The sequence below is a fragment of the Gracilinanus agilis genome, chromosome 4 (genome assembly GCF_016433145.1).
Source record: "Gracilinanus agilis isolate LMUSP501 chromosome 4, AgileGrace, whole genome shotgun sequence".
Classification (NCBI taxonomy): domain Eukaryota; kingdom Metazoa; phylum Chordata; class Mammalia; order Didelphimorphia; family Didelphidae; genus Gracilinanus; species Gracilinanus agilis.
This window is the reverse complement of record NC_058133.1, coordinates 28,034,306-28,048,163: the sequence shown is the minus strand read 5'-3', so window position 1 is coordinate 28,048,163 and position 13,858 is coordinate 28,034,306. Positions and strand designations below refer to the sequence as shown.

Sequence of the window (13,858 nt, the reverse complement as noted above, 5' to 3'; positions counted from 1 at the left end):
TCAGTTTCCCATCTGTAAAATAGCATCTATCTCCCAGGGTTGAGAACCAAATGAGATAGCGTGTAAAGTAGTCTGAAAACCTTAAAATGATATATAAATACATGCTAGTTATTGGTGGTGTTATTATTAAGTCTGATCTCAGTCTATAATCTTCCCTGTAGAGAAGGGTAAATTGAGGACCCTAGCATAAGGAATCTGTGCACATAGGCCACACATTGGGTCAGTAACAGAAGGGTACCTCCTAAATCTGAGTCTAGGGATTTTTCCATTGCACCAAACTATCTCTAGCATATGAATAAAAATACACAGCTAATCTAGTATTCAATAACTAGATATGTTTTTTTTTCAAGACCATTTACAAAAGAGGCAAAAATTCATTGGGGGTAGTGACAGAAAGGAAGACAAACTGGGAAATGTAATGGTCAGAAGCATGATTAAAGAAAAGAGCTTAGACATCACCTTTCAAGGAAAGCTGCCCTGATTCTAAAGCCAAATTCTAAAACTCCCAAGTCAAGAAGAAAATATTGCAAACAGCCAAAAAGAAACAATTCAAATATCAAGGAGTCAGGATAACATAAGATTTAGGAGTTGCTATGTTAAAGGATCGGAGGAGCCTGAGATATGGCATTCCAGAGGACAAAGAAACTAGGATTTCAACCAAGAATCACCTACGCAGGAAAATTGAGCATAATTCTTCAGGGGTAAAAATGGGTATTCAATGAAATAGAGGACTTTCAAACATTTCATATGAAAATACCAGAAATGAATAGAAAATTTGATTCTCAAATACAAAACTTAAGAGAAGCAAAAAGAGGTAAATAGGAAAGAGAAATCAAAAGATATTCAATAAGGTTAAACTGTTTACATCCCTGTATGGGAAGAGAATACATGTAACTCCTAAGAACTTTATCATTATTAGGGAAGTTAAAGGTATAGACATACACAGAGGGCAAGTATATAAGTTGAACATAATGGAATAACATCTAAAAATATACAATTAAAGGATAAGAAAGAGAAATGCATTGGGAGAAGGGGGAACAGAGAAGCAGAATGATGTAAAATATCTTACATAAAAGAGTTTTTACAATAGAAGGGAAGATGGGAGCAGTAAGGAGGAGGGCACTAGAACCTTACTTTCATCAGAACTGGCTCAAAGAGGGAAGAACATACACAGTCAAATGGGTATAGAAATCTATCATACTACAAGACAGTAGTGGGGAAAGGATATAAAGGGGGTAGTGATAGAATGGAAGACAAATTGGGAAATGTAATGGTCAGAAGCTAAACATTTTTGAGAATGGAAAAAAATCAAAGGAGAGAAAAGGATAAATGAGAGGATATAGGTAATAACAATAACCATAATTATGAAAAAATTGTGTCTCTCTAATAAAGGCCTAGTTTCTGAAATACATAGAGAAATGAGATGTTGAGGTCTTACGAGATCATTATGAGATAATGTATAAGAATACAAGTCATTCCCCAACTGACAAATGGTCAAAGGAAAAGAACAGGCAGTTCTCAAAGTAACTAAAGTTATCTACGGTTATGAGAAAAAAAAGTTCTAAATCATCATTAGAGAATGCAGATTAAAACAACTCTGAAGTACTATCCCACACCTATTGGATTGATTATTATGACAGAAAAGGAAAATGGCAAAACTTAAAGGCAATGTGGAAAAATGAGACACTAATGTACTGTAGGGGGAATTGTAAACTGATTCAATCACTCTGGAGCAATTTGGATCTATGCCCAAAGGATTATAAAACAATACATAACCTTTGACCCAGCAATACCATTAACTAGGTCTATATCCCAAAAATATAAAAAGGAAAAGAATCTAGATGCACAAAAACATCTAAAGCAGCTCTTTTTGGGGGGCAGAGCTGGGGGCAAAGAATTGGAAAGTGAAGGGATACCCATCAACTGGGATATGGCTGAGAAAGTTATAAAATATGATTATAATGGAAAACTATTATGCTATAAGAAACAACAAACAGGAGCTCAAAAAAATCTGGAAAGACTTAACACAAACTGAGGCAGAATGAAGTAAACAGAACCAAGAAAACACTGTACCCAGCAATATCATGACAAACAACTGTGAATAACTTAGCAATTCCAGCAATACAAGGATCCCAAAACAATTCCAGAGGTCTCATGATACAAAAGAAAATGTCTTCTGCTTTCAGAGAAAGAATTGATAAAGACTAAATCCAGACCAAAGCAAACTTTATTCACTTTCTTATTTTTTTTGTTTTCTTCCGCAAAATAATTAACATGAAAAAATGTTTTCCACAATTGCATATGTAAAATCTATATCAGATTGCTTAACATCTCAGGAAGAGCAAAGGGGTGGGGCAGAATTTAAGAATCAAAATTTCAGAAAAAACAAATCTTTTTAAATAAATTTTACATTTGGGGGAGGGGGGAGGGGCATAAAATGATCTTCCAAAATTCTATTTAACAGTATTTATGCAGCAACCTATAGTTTGCCAAAAGTGCTTTACGAATATCCCGTTTTATCATCACAATATCCCTAAGAAATGGTACTATAATCTCCAGTTTACAGGAGAGAAAAATGAAGAAGACAGAGGTTAAGTAACTTGTCCAGGGTTACATAACTAGTAAGTGTCTATGGACAAATTTAAATTCAGGACTTGTTGATTTCAGTTTGATACAGTACTCCTATGAGGGGAGAGGGCAGAGACTTATTACTTATATTTGCCCTGGGTTACATAGCTGGTAATACTGAAGGAAGATTTGATACTAGGTTATAACTAGGTTAACTGGCTCCAAGTCCACAATTCTATCCACTTTATCAGACACATAAAATTGTATATATATTTTAAGTGACTACAATGTATAAATCTGATACTATCTGGAACCTCAAGAATTTTCTATCCTTAATCTATCACTATTAAACATGCTCTACACACAATCTAAGAAATATTAGCTCATGTTGGGCTAAAAGAGGATCAAATTATTTTTTATTTATTTTAAATATTTCATTTTAGTCAGTCAAAATCGATCTTCTCACTGTCCCATCCCACTCCTCAACAAAGAACATGAAAAGAACAAACCCATTACCAACATATATAGTTAATCAAAACAAATTTCCACATTGGCCACGTCCAAAAAAATCTCTCTCATTCTGCATTCTAAGTCTTTCATCTCTCTGTCAGTAGGTAAGTACCCTGCTTAAACATTAGTCCTCTGGAATCCTGGTTGTTCATTCCATTGGCAATAATATTTCATCCCATTTATATATAATAAAAAGTTCTTTGCCATCTTAAAAAACTATAAATGTTTGGGAGTAATCCCTCCTTTAACCTACCTTCCCTTCCAATTTCCCCTCATCCCTTTCTCTTCCTTCCCTATTTCCCTGCTGTATGTAATAAATATATTTCTGTAACTATTCTTCTTTTAGCCAGTTCAGATTAAAGTCAGTCACTCACCTCACCATTTCCTTCTTGTTTGAATAGAAATCTACTTGACACATTCTAATTATGAGATAAATTTTTTTGTAACCCTCCTATCCTTTCCTTCTACTCTTTCCTTTTTTTTTCTTCAGGTCACCAAGATATAATCAGACCGTGTCTAACTGGATTCTCTCTATTACTCCTGATATTAGGATTCAGGAGACACATGTATCATCCCACAATATTAGAATGCAAGTCATTTATCCTCACTTAGTCCTTTCTCATTTTTCATGTTTTATCTTATGTTTTTCTTTGCTCCTGTATTTGTACTTCAGAGTTTTTCCATAGCTCTGGTGTTTTCATCAGGAAAGTTTGGAAGTCTTTTACGTCATTTATCATCCTTTACCCACCCTGCCCCCTCAATAGCATTATACTTGGCTTTGCTGGGTAAGTTCTTCTTGGCTATAAGCTAATATCCTTCATCTTTTGGAGTACTGTAGTTCAAATTTTCTGCTTCTTTGTAGCAGTGGCTGCTAAATCATGTGTAATTTTGGCTGTGGCTTTTCAGTACCTGAATTCTTTCTTTCTGACTGCTTGTGGTATTTTTTTCTTTCACTTGAAAATTCTAGATTTTGGCTATGATGTTCCTGAGAATTTTTATTTGCAGATTTCTTGTACGAAGTGGCAATTAGATTCTATTTCCACTTTTAGCCTTCTGGTTCTAAATAATATGGCCAGTTTTCTTTTAAGATTTCTTGAAGGGAAAACCTTTGACAAAATACAACACCCATTCCTACTAACAATACTAGAAAGCATAAGAATAAATGGGCCATTCCTTAAAATAATAAATAGTATATCTCTAACACCATCAGTAAGTATCATCTGTCATGGGAATAAATGAGAAGGCTTCCAAATAAGATTAGGGATGAAGGAAGAATGCCCATTATCAACCCAACTTTTTAATATTGTACTAGAAATGCTAGCTTTAGAAATAAGAAAAGGAAATTCAAGGAGTTAAAGTAGGCAATGAGGAAACCAAATGATCACTTTTTGCAGATAATATTATGGTATACTTATAGAATCCTAGAGAATCAACTAAAAAACTAACTGAAATACTAACTTTAGCAAAATTAAAGAATACAAAATAAACCCATATAAACCATAAGCATTTCTATATATTCCTAACAAAGTCCAGCAACAAGAGGTAGAAAAAGAAATTCTATTTAAAATATCTCTAGACAATATAAAATACTTGGGAATCTACTTGCCAAGACAAACACTGGAATTGAATAGATTTGGGATAAAAAAAACCTTAACAATCTAATGTTTGTTTGTTTTTTGTTTTGTTTTTTGTTTTTTTAAAACCCTTACCTTCCTTCATGGAGTCAATACTGTGTATTGGTTGCAAGGCAGTTTGTTTTTTGTTTTGTTTTTTGTTTTTTTTAAACCCTTACCTTCTTTCATGGAGTCAATACTGTGTATTGGCTGCAAGGCAAGTGGTAAGGGTAGGCAATGAGGGTCAAGTGACTTGCCCAGGGTCACACAGCTGGGAAGTGTCTGAGGCCAGAGTTGAACCTAGGACCTACAGTCTCTAGGCCTAGCTCTCAATCCACTGAGCTACCCAGCTGCCCCAAACAATCTAATGTTAAACCCAAAGATACAGCTTTTGGAATAAGGACTCACTATTTGACAAAAAATGCTAGGAAAACTGGAAAACAGTATGACAGAAACTAGATATAGACTAGTATCTCACAAACTATACCAAGATAAGATCAAAATGGATATATGATTTGGACATAAAGGGTGATATCATGAGTAAACTATGAACAATATTGTGTGTTTTGCATAATGGTATGTGTTATACCCAGATCAGGTTGCTTGCCATTTTGGGGAAGAGAGAGGAAAGGGAGAGAGAGAGAGACAATTTGGATCATGCAACTTCAGAAAACTTTTGTGGGAAATTGTTATCATATGTAATTGGTCAAATAGAATATCTTTATTAAACCTAAAATTTTTTTTTACTTTTAATTTAAAAAAAAAAGATTTCCTGAAACAGAATGCTTGGTCTCTACTTTTGGTCATGGCATTAAGATAATCCAACAATTCTAAAATTTTTTTTCTCTCCAATCTGTTTTCCAGGTCAGTTGTTTTATTAATAGGTAATTTAGATTTTCTGCTATTCTCCCCCGCCCCAGTCTTTTGACTTTGTTATAATGCTTCTTAATACCTCATGGAGTCATCGCTTTCTATTTGGTTCATTCTAATTTTCAAGGAATTTGATGTTTGACCAAGGTTTTGTCCCTCTTATGCCAAATATTAATTCACTTTCTAATGCATTCTTTCTCCACTTTCTGTTCCATTTTTTAAAGTTCAAAATCAAAACTTTAAAAAAAAAAAAACCTCTTGCTTGATATCTTCCAGAAATTCTAGTTTGTCCTCAAGCTTGTAAATTCTTAGCCTCTCTGAGAGTAACAGTATTGAGTATTGTATTATTCAAGAATCTTCAAAGAAGGGCTGGGAACCTGTAAGCTTTCAGGATTCCCAAAATGATCTGATCCAAGGCAAAATCTGATCACTGCCTTTGCCCTTCTGATCTCTGCAAGTTCCAGACTTGGTTTCTAGTTTAAAGTACAAGTAGATTGCTGATGGATTCAGCCCCTAATAACTGGTTGGAATGCTCTGTTGGTTCCAAATTGCAGAACTGTAGGCTCCCCTTTGGTTTGGGATTCCTGCCCTGGTTATTCTTCTATAACCTGGGCTAAATGCTAGAAATGAGACCCTGTTCTGAACCTGGGGTCTAAGCTATACCATTTCTGCCTCTAACTTTTTCCTTTCTTGATAAACTGCCCAGAGCATCCCTACATAGGAAATAAGTCCCCTCCTCGGTCCTCTCTGAATTTGTGACCCAGAACTGGGTAGTGGACAAAAAAGCTACTACTTCATTCCTATCCCTATCACAGTGCCCAGTATGGGTCTAGAACCTTCTCTTGTGCTAGTACACAGCTTTTCCCTGGACACAGAACTGTTCACACAGTCCTGGCCCAATCCCATCACCAATATGTACAGAATTCCCAATGAATGTGATTTTTTTTCTGGATTTACCTCATTCAGGTACATTTTCAAGATATGCATATACAGGAGTGTTGTAAAAGAGAACCCATTATACTTCTTTTCATCATTCCACTATCTTGGTACTACCTTCAGAAGCATCCATTTAATGCTTACTATATACCAGATACTGTGCTAAGCACTAGAAATATAAATACAAGCAAAAAAAAAAAAAGATTTCCTGCCCATGTGAAATTGGGGGACGTGGGGGGAGGGGAAGTAGAAGGAGAAAGAGAGGAAGGTACTCAACTGAGGGACGTGATTTTGAAATCCAGAAGCCAGGGACAGCCTCTGGGGCCCTCCTCAAAACAGAGGTTTTCCCTATACCAAGATAAATTCAGAATGGGCAAATGACCTAAATATAAAGAAGGAAATTATAAGTAAATAAAGTGAACAAAGAATAGTATACCTGTCAGATCAATGGGAAATAAAAGAATTTAAGACCAAGCAAGAAATAGAGAATATCACAACATGTAAAATAAATAATTTTGATTACACTAAACTAAAAAGGTTTTCTACAAACAAAACCAATGCAACCAAAAGTAGAAGGGAAGCAACAAATTGGGGAAAAAATCTTTTATAACAAAAACCTCTGACAAAGATTTTCCAATTAATTTCTCAAATATATAAAGAACTAAATCAATTGTACAAAAAAAAAATAAATAAAGCCATTCCCCTATTGAGAAATTGGCAAGAGACATGAATAGGCAGTTTTCAGATAAAGAAATCAAAACTATCAATAAGCACATGAAAAAGTGTTCTAAATCTCTTATAATTAGGGAAATGAAAATCAAAACAACTCTGTGGTACCACCTCACACTTGGCAGATTGGCTAATATGACAGCAAAGGAAAATAATAAATGTTGGAGAGGATGTGGCAAAATGGGGACACTGGTAGAGTTGTGAATTGATCTAACCATTCTGGAAGGCAATTTGGAATTATGCCCAAAGGGCTTTAAAGGCCTGCTCTTTGATCCAGCCATACCCCTGCTAGGTTTGTACCCCAAAGAGAAAATAAGGAAAAAAACTTGTACAAAAATATTTATAGCCTCGCTCTTTGTGATGACAAAAAATTGGAAAATGAGAGGGTGCCCATCGATTGGGGAATGGCTGAACAAATTGTGTTATCTGTTGGTGATGGAATACTATTGTGCTAAAAGGAATAATGAACTGAAGGAAATCCATGTGAACTGGAATGACCTCCAGGAATTGATGCAGATCGAAAGGGGAAGGACCACGAGAATGTTGTACACAGAGACTGACACACTATGGCACAATCAAAAATAATGGACTTCTCTACTGGCAGTAATGCAATGATATAGGACAATTCTGAGGGACTTATGAGAAAGAACATTATCCACATCCAGTGAAAGAGCTGTAGGAGTAGAAACACAGAAGAAAAACAACTGCTTGATCACATGGTTCGATGGGGATGTAAATGGGGATGTAGACTCTAAATGATCACTCTACTGCAAATATTAATAATATGGAAATAGGTCTTGATCAATGATGTATGTGAAATCCATTTGAATTGCTCACTAGCTATGGGGTGGGGAAAGGAGCAGGGAGGGGAAGGAGCATGAATCATGTAACCATGGAAAACCACCCTAAATTAATTAAATAAATAAATGGAATTGCAAATTTTTTAGTTTAATTTTTAAAAACAAAAATTAAAAGAATAAAAATTTTTAAAACCTAGAGGCTTTGGATGGAACTCATCAATGGGAAAAGAGGGCAGGCCATACAGAAAGATAAATTCCAGATTGAGAAGGCCACAGCAGTATTTCAATGTTCCAGGGCAATGAGGAAAGTTCCAAGATGAGACAGCTTGGTTAGGAAATCAATAGTAATTTCATTTCTGTGGTACAATGTCCATTTTGACTGTCAGTTACTTGCTTAAGTCATTCAAAAATAACTTGAGTTTTTTCAACTATATATCACATCTTTTTCATCATGATTATTCATTCTTCTTGCTTGATAGCACTACCACTACATTTCAGGTATTAATCTTCTCATTCCCTTTATCACCTCATGCCTTTCCAGGTGTAGACATTTTCACCATCTGTCCCCCAGGCCTACAATGTTTTCTCTCCTCATTTCCAACTAAAATTCCCTCTTCTATAGGAAACCCTTTCCAATTCCTCTTAATTCTAGAGTCTTTCCTCTATTAATTACTTCCTGTTTATCTTGTATAAAGCTTGTTTGTACACTGCTGTTTACATTGTCTCCCCCATTAAACTGAACAGGGGCTGTCTTTTGCCTTTCTTTGGGTGACTTTATGCAGACAATTCTCAGATTTATTTACCTAGCCCTAATCTCTCTGCTTACCTTCCGCAGTGTTCACTCTTCAACTGCTACTAGACATCTTGAGCTGGATCTCAATAGACATCGTGGAAACCTCTCAGATACATCCCCCTTCTCCCCTCTGACAGTGCCATCACTCTGGTGCAGGCCCCCATCACCTCTTTCTTGGGCTGTTGAAATAGTACAGTGGTTGGTCTCCCAGACTCAAGTGTCTCCTCACTCTAGTCCATCCTCAATAAGCAGCCAAGTGATTTTCCTAAACTGCAGATCTGACTACATCACCCATATGCTCCAGTGGCTCCCTATCACCTCCAGAATTAAGTGTAAAGTCTTCTGTTTGGCTATTAAACTCATCCACAACTTGCTGAAATCACTTTCCTTCTGTGCTTCTTTAATCTTTAATTATTGGATCTTTAATATTGGCTCTTTGTGTAATCATACTGAATTATTTAAAAACTTGCAACATCAACGGATGGAAAAATGTGGGGAAAGTTCTTCCGAATACATATTACATTTCTCATTCTATTTTATTAATAACATATGTATGAAAATAAACTCTCATTCTTTTAATTTTGCTACTTACTTCCTCCTGAAATTACAATCCTGCTTGAAAGAATTAGAATGCTACTATTAAATGTTTCTATAAAGGTGGTAAAAAGCAACAGAAAGCAAGAGAAAGAGACCTCAAGAGGCTATTCTCAAAAATAGTGAGGGGTGGGAAGGAAAGAAACTGTGAAAGCTAAATTATTTCAGTTCAAATCTTTTTCTGATTTCTTATAATATATCAGCTTTTCTAAAAACATTCGAACCTCATTAAAACCAAGTCCTATAGTCAGCAACCTAGGCCTTATTTTGGAATTTTATAAATGCATATTCTGAGTAAGAGAAGAGGCATTCCAAGATCATTTCAATTGCTCAACAGCTTCCAAAGAGTCCCAGGGTGGGACTGATGCAATCAGGAGACTCATTAAGTAGTAACTCTAACTCCAAAAAGCTTTTGCTATTGCATCATTTGCTGAGTTTTTGATAAAATTACTGATAATAATGCATTTCACTAAAAGTGAGGCTTTTTTCAATACAATTGCCAATTAATTTTCTAAGAGCAAAGACCTCCTATAATAATCACATAAAAAAAAAAAAAAAGAAAAGAAAAGAAAACTTCATTCTTGACTCAGAATAGATTCCTGACCTCACAATGTTTGCACAGAGCTCTGCCAGCATTTAACAGAAGTGCTCCAATGTTACCAATAGAATGATTTGGTTTGGAGCCCAAAAGGCCCTTACATATCATCTCATTTTGTAAGGCCTCATTTTATAGAAGAAGAAACAAGTACTTCTGAGGGTACAAGTACTATAACAGGGCAAAGATGTGAAACATAGTCATCTATGCTGATCCACACCTAGATTTTCTACAATTTTATATTCTCTGTACCAACCTATGGCCTTCTTTCAGGATGAGTCACTACTACATACAAATTCATAACATTTAGAAAGAATTTTGTCTGTGTGCCCTAATTTGAATGTGCTTTTTCTAACTAACTTCTCCCTTTATTATTGAAGAAAAAACTGGGACAAAGTATCATGGTAAAGAAATAAGCAGGGAATATTATGATATCTATTAATGGACAAGAAAAGTTGGAAGAAGAGAAGATCTTTTCTTGGAACTTCTTCAGTCCATGAAGAGGTGAGTATAATCAGTAATCTCAGAGCCAATCTTCAGGAATGCTTGTAGGGGAAATGGCTCTCTTTAACAACTCTGCTTTCTCTACCACAACTCAACTTTACTTTTTCTTTCTCCTTTTGGCCACAGTCTCAGTGGCTCAGATGAAAGTCTCTCTTCTTTTCTGCCAACTAGTCTCTTGCAAAATAGATGGCTTCTGAGTCTGACTCAATCCACTTTCGGACTTAAATTTCACCAGTCCCAAATGGCTCTCAAAGCTGGGAGGGAAATGCAAAATACAAATCCCAAGATGCTAGTCAGTTCTATTATACATATCTATTATCCATATGTAAATACAATCCTGTTATACATGCAGCATCTAATTTCATTCATTCTACAATCATTTAGATAATATCTACACTATTATATAGATGTAATTCCAAGCAGAGTACTAGAAAATGAGATCAGAAAAGGACTCCTGTAGGAGGGACATTCTTAAGCTAGCCTATTTTTCCTGAAAGAAAAGGATCCTAGAAATTGGAAAGGAAAAGAAAATTATAAGCACAGAGGCCAATCTATGTGAAGAAATAGAGATAGGAGAAAGAATGTCCTATATGGAAACAATAAGCCAAAGTTAAACTACCACCAAAACTATTACAATTTCAAGTTACATGAATAGAAGTATAGCATTCTTCTCAAAAGAGGTATACTATGTATTGGTTCCAAGGTAGAAGAGTGGTAAGGGTTAGGCAATGGGAGTTAAGTGACTTGCCCAGTATCACCTAGCTAGGAAGTGTCTAAATAAAATAGTTTTTAAATGAATAAAATAAAATACATAGGATTACAAAGGGAACAATTCTACTGGAATAGCTATCAACTCTACTATCCACCCAAGAGTTGACCACATGACAACACTGACAAGGTTTAGCAATTTGAGTAAATGAACACTAACCCTTTAATTCCAAAAAAGCAGAACAGAAGTAGACACATCCCCCTCAAGTGAATACTCAATTATTTCATATTAAAAAATATTAGTCTCTTACTCAGTTTCTGTTTTAAAACTAATTTGCTACTAAAGTAATTTTACTACTTCTCAAATCTTGTTGACCCACTATCCATGGAGCTATTCTCAAATAAAATAAACAAAATTCCACTTTAGTGGGTAGCATCTTTTTAACCTCCTAGATTCAGACTATGCTTCATTAATATTCCACCTGTAAAAAGAGTTCTCTTGATAGCCTTCCTCCTACCCCCACTGATATTATCCATCTAAAGGAGTGAAGACAGAGGTTAAGCGATTAGGGTCATCTAGCTAGTAAGTGTGGGAAACAAGATTTTAACTCCCGATTCCAGGTCCAGGGCTCTACCCACTATACTACCAGCTGTTGTAACAGGACAGCAAAATTAATTGTAAAAGACCTTGCTTATCTTACACTGGATTACCTCTTCACAGAGGCAAAAAGAAAAACATACAATCCATTCTATGAAGACATTCAAAACTTAAGACATAAAAATGTATAAATAACAGAAAACTATAAACACATATAATACAACAATCTATATATGCTGGAAGATGATTGGTTATGCCTAAGGAGACAGTAAGTCAGTAAGGTACAAAGAACACTGGCTCTGGAATCAGAGCACCAAGACTCAAAGTCTGCCTCTCAGGCTTATGTGACAAAGTCACTTAACCTTATTTGGCCTCAGCCTCCTCTCATGTAAATGAAGAATGACAATCTCTGAGTCCAGTTCTAGATCTACGATGCAAGGCCAAGTTGAGACTAGAAAGGAAAGGGTTCATGGATAAGGTGAAGTTTAGGAGATAATTCGATAAGCTGAAAAGGAGAGGTAATAACTCCTTACCCTCCCCTACCCATTCAGCCTCTACTAGAAAAGGAGATAACTGAGCAAGTAAGTGCTGCCCTTCCACATATACTTCTCCTTGAAGCCATGAAAGAAAGTAGTGTAAAGAATAGTTTGTAAAGGAGCAGGGTTTCTAGTTCAGTTAAAACCCAAACTCCAACTCAAACCTCTATTATCATGCTCCTTTCATGACTGGTAAAAAGCTGATACAGTAGCCCAGCTGCCCTCTCAAAGTACTGCTCCTTTACAAACTATTCTTTACACTACTTTCTTAGAGAGAAACCCCATTGAGCCTTTACTGGAAGACCACCAATGAGAAGGAAAAACTTCAACTCACTGCATTTTAGAACAGAAATATCTATTTGGGGAGTTAGGAAGTTTTTCCTTACACTGACCCTATATCTACTTTCCTGACACTTTTATCCATTTCAAGTAGCTCAGTCCTATGGGACAATCAGAACAAATCTAAATTCCCACTTTCACATAATGACCCTTCCAGTGATTGAAGAGAACAATCATTTTTCTACTCAGTTCTCCGTTCACAGGGCAAAATATGCCCAATCCTTAAATTCTCTCACCACTTTTGTTGCCTCCTCTGGAAGCTTTTCAGTATATGCCAATTCAAAAGTATTTCAATTTCAGTATCTTTCCAAAACTGTGGGGCCTACAGTTGAATACAATATTGAAGTTGTAATCACACAAGTACAAAGCACACCAGATTATCTGTGCCATTCCTCATCTCAGACACTATGCCTCTCAATGCACACTGATAGAATACTGGTAGCAAAAAGATGGGCCTTTGTTTCTGGAAGAAGTTCTCAAATCTGCAATTTTATGAAGGCAATCCAATCCACTCACTCCTTCTTCTTCTTAAATGCTGGGCAGAACTGTCAGTCAGAACTACATGCCCTAATATATTAACTGAGGGACAAGCTCTGCCAGAAACAGGACTCAACCAATTTAAACAGATGTCATAATCCAGAGAACATTCTTCCTTCACATATGTTTTAATGATTAGATCCTTTCTTAAGGGGCTCAGGTTCTTTTCCAGGGAGCTCTGTTCTGTTCTAGAGCTTGATGCAATGTTATCTCCAAAAAAATGTATTTGAAATATCTCATCTACTACAGGCAATACCACTCTTCAACCTGAACTCTCCATCAATGGGAAGTTTACTTCTCCATGTTCTATGCTTTGCCTAATGTTCATGATTCACAGTTAAACAAATTTCATTGTTATATCATACAAGAAATAAATAATTTTGGCCTATGAGCAGAAAGCATCTTGTTAAAAGAAAGCCTTCAAGATGGTTTACTGAAACAGGTATTTCAGTAATAAATTGAGTAATTATTTATATTAGTTAAATTTCAATATAAAATTAATATTGCTTCTTCTATATTTTTCCATTCATCATCCATTCTTCATTGATAATAGATTTTTTAAATTAGTGAGGATTAACTTATTTCAATCATATGAAATATCTTTTCAATTATCCTTCTAGCTTTTAAC

At 35.5% G+C, this 13,858-nt stretch overlaps 1 protein-coding gene across 1 annotated transcript in view; it reads right to left on the bottom strand.

Moving 5' to 3' along the window:
* Window positions 1-13,858, bottom strand: part of FAF1 (Fas associated factor 1) — a 433,472-nt gene that overhangs the window by 367,767 nt on the left and 51,847 nt on the right. The window lies entirely within an intron of this gene.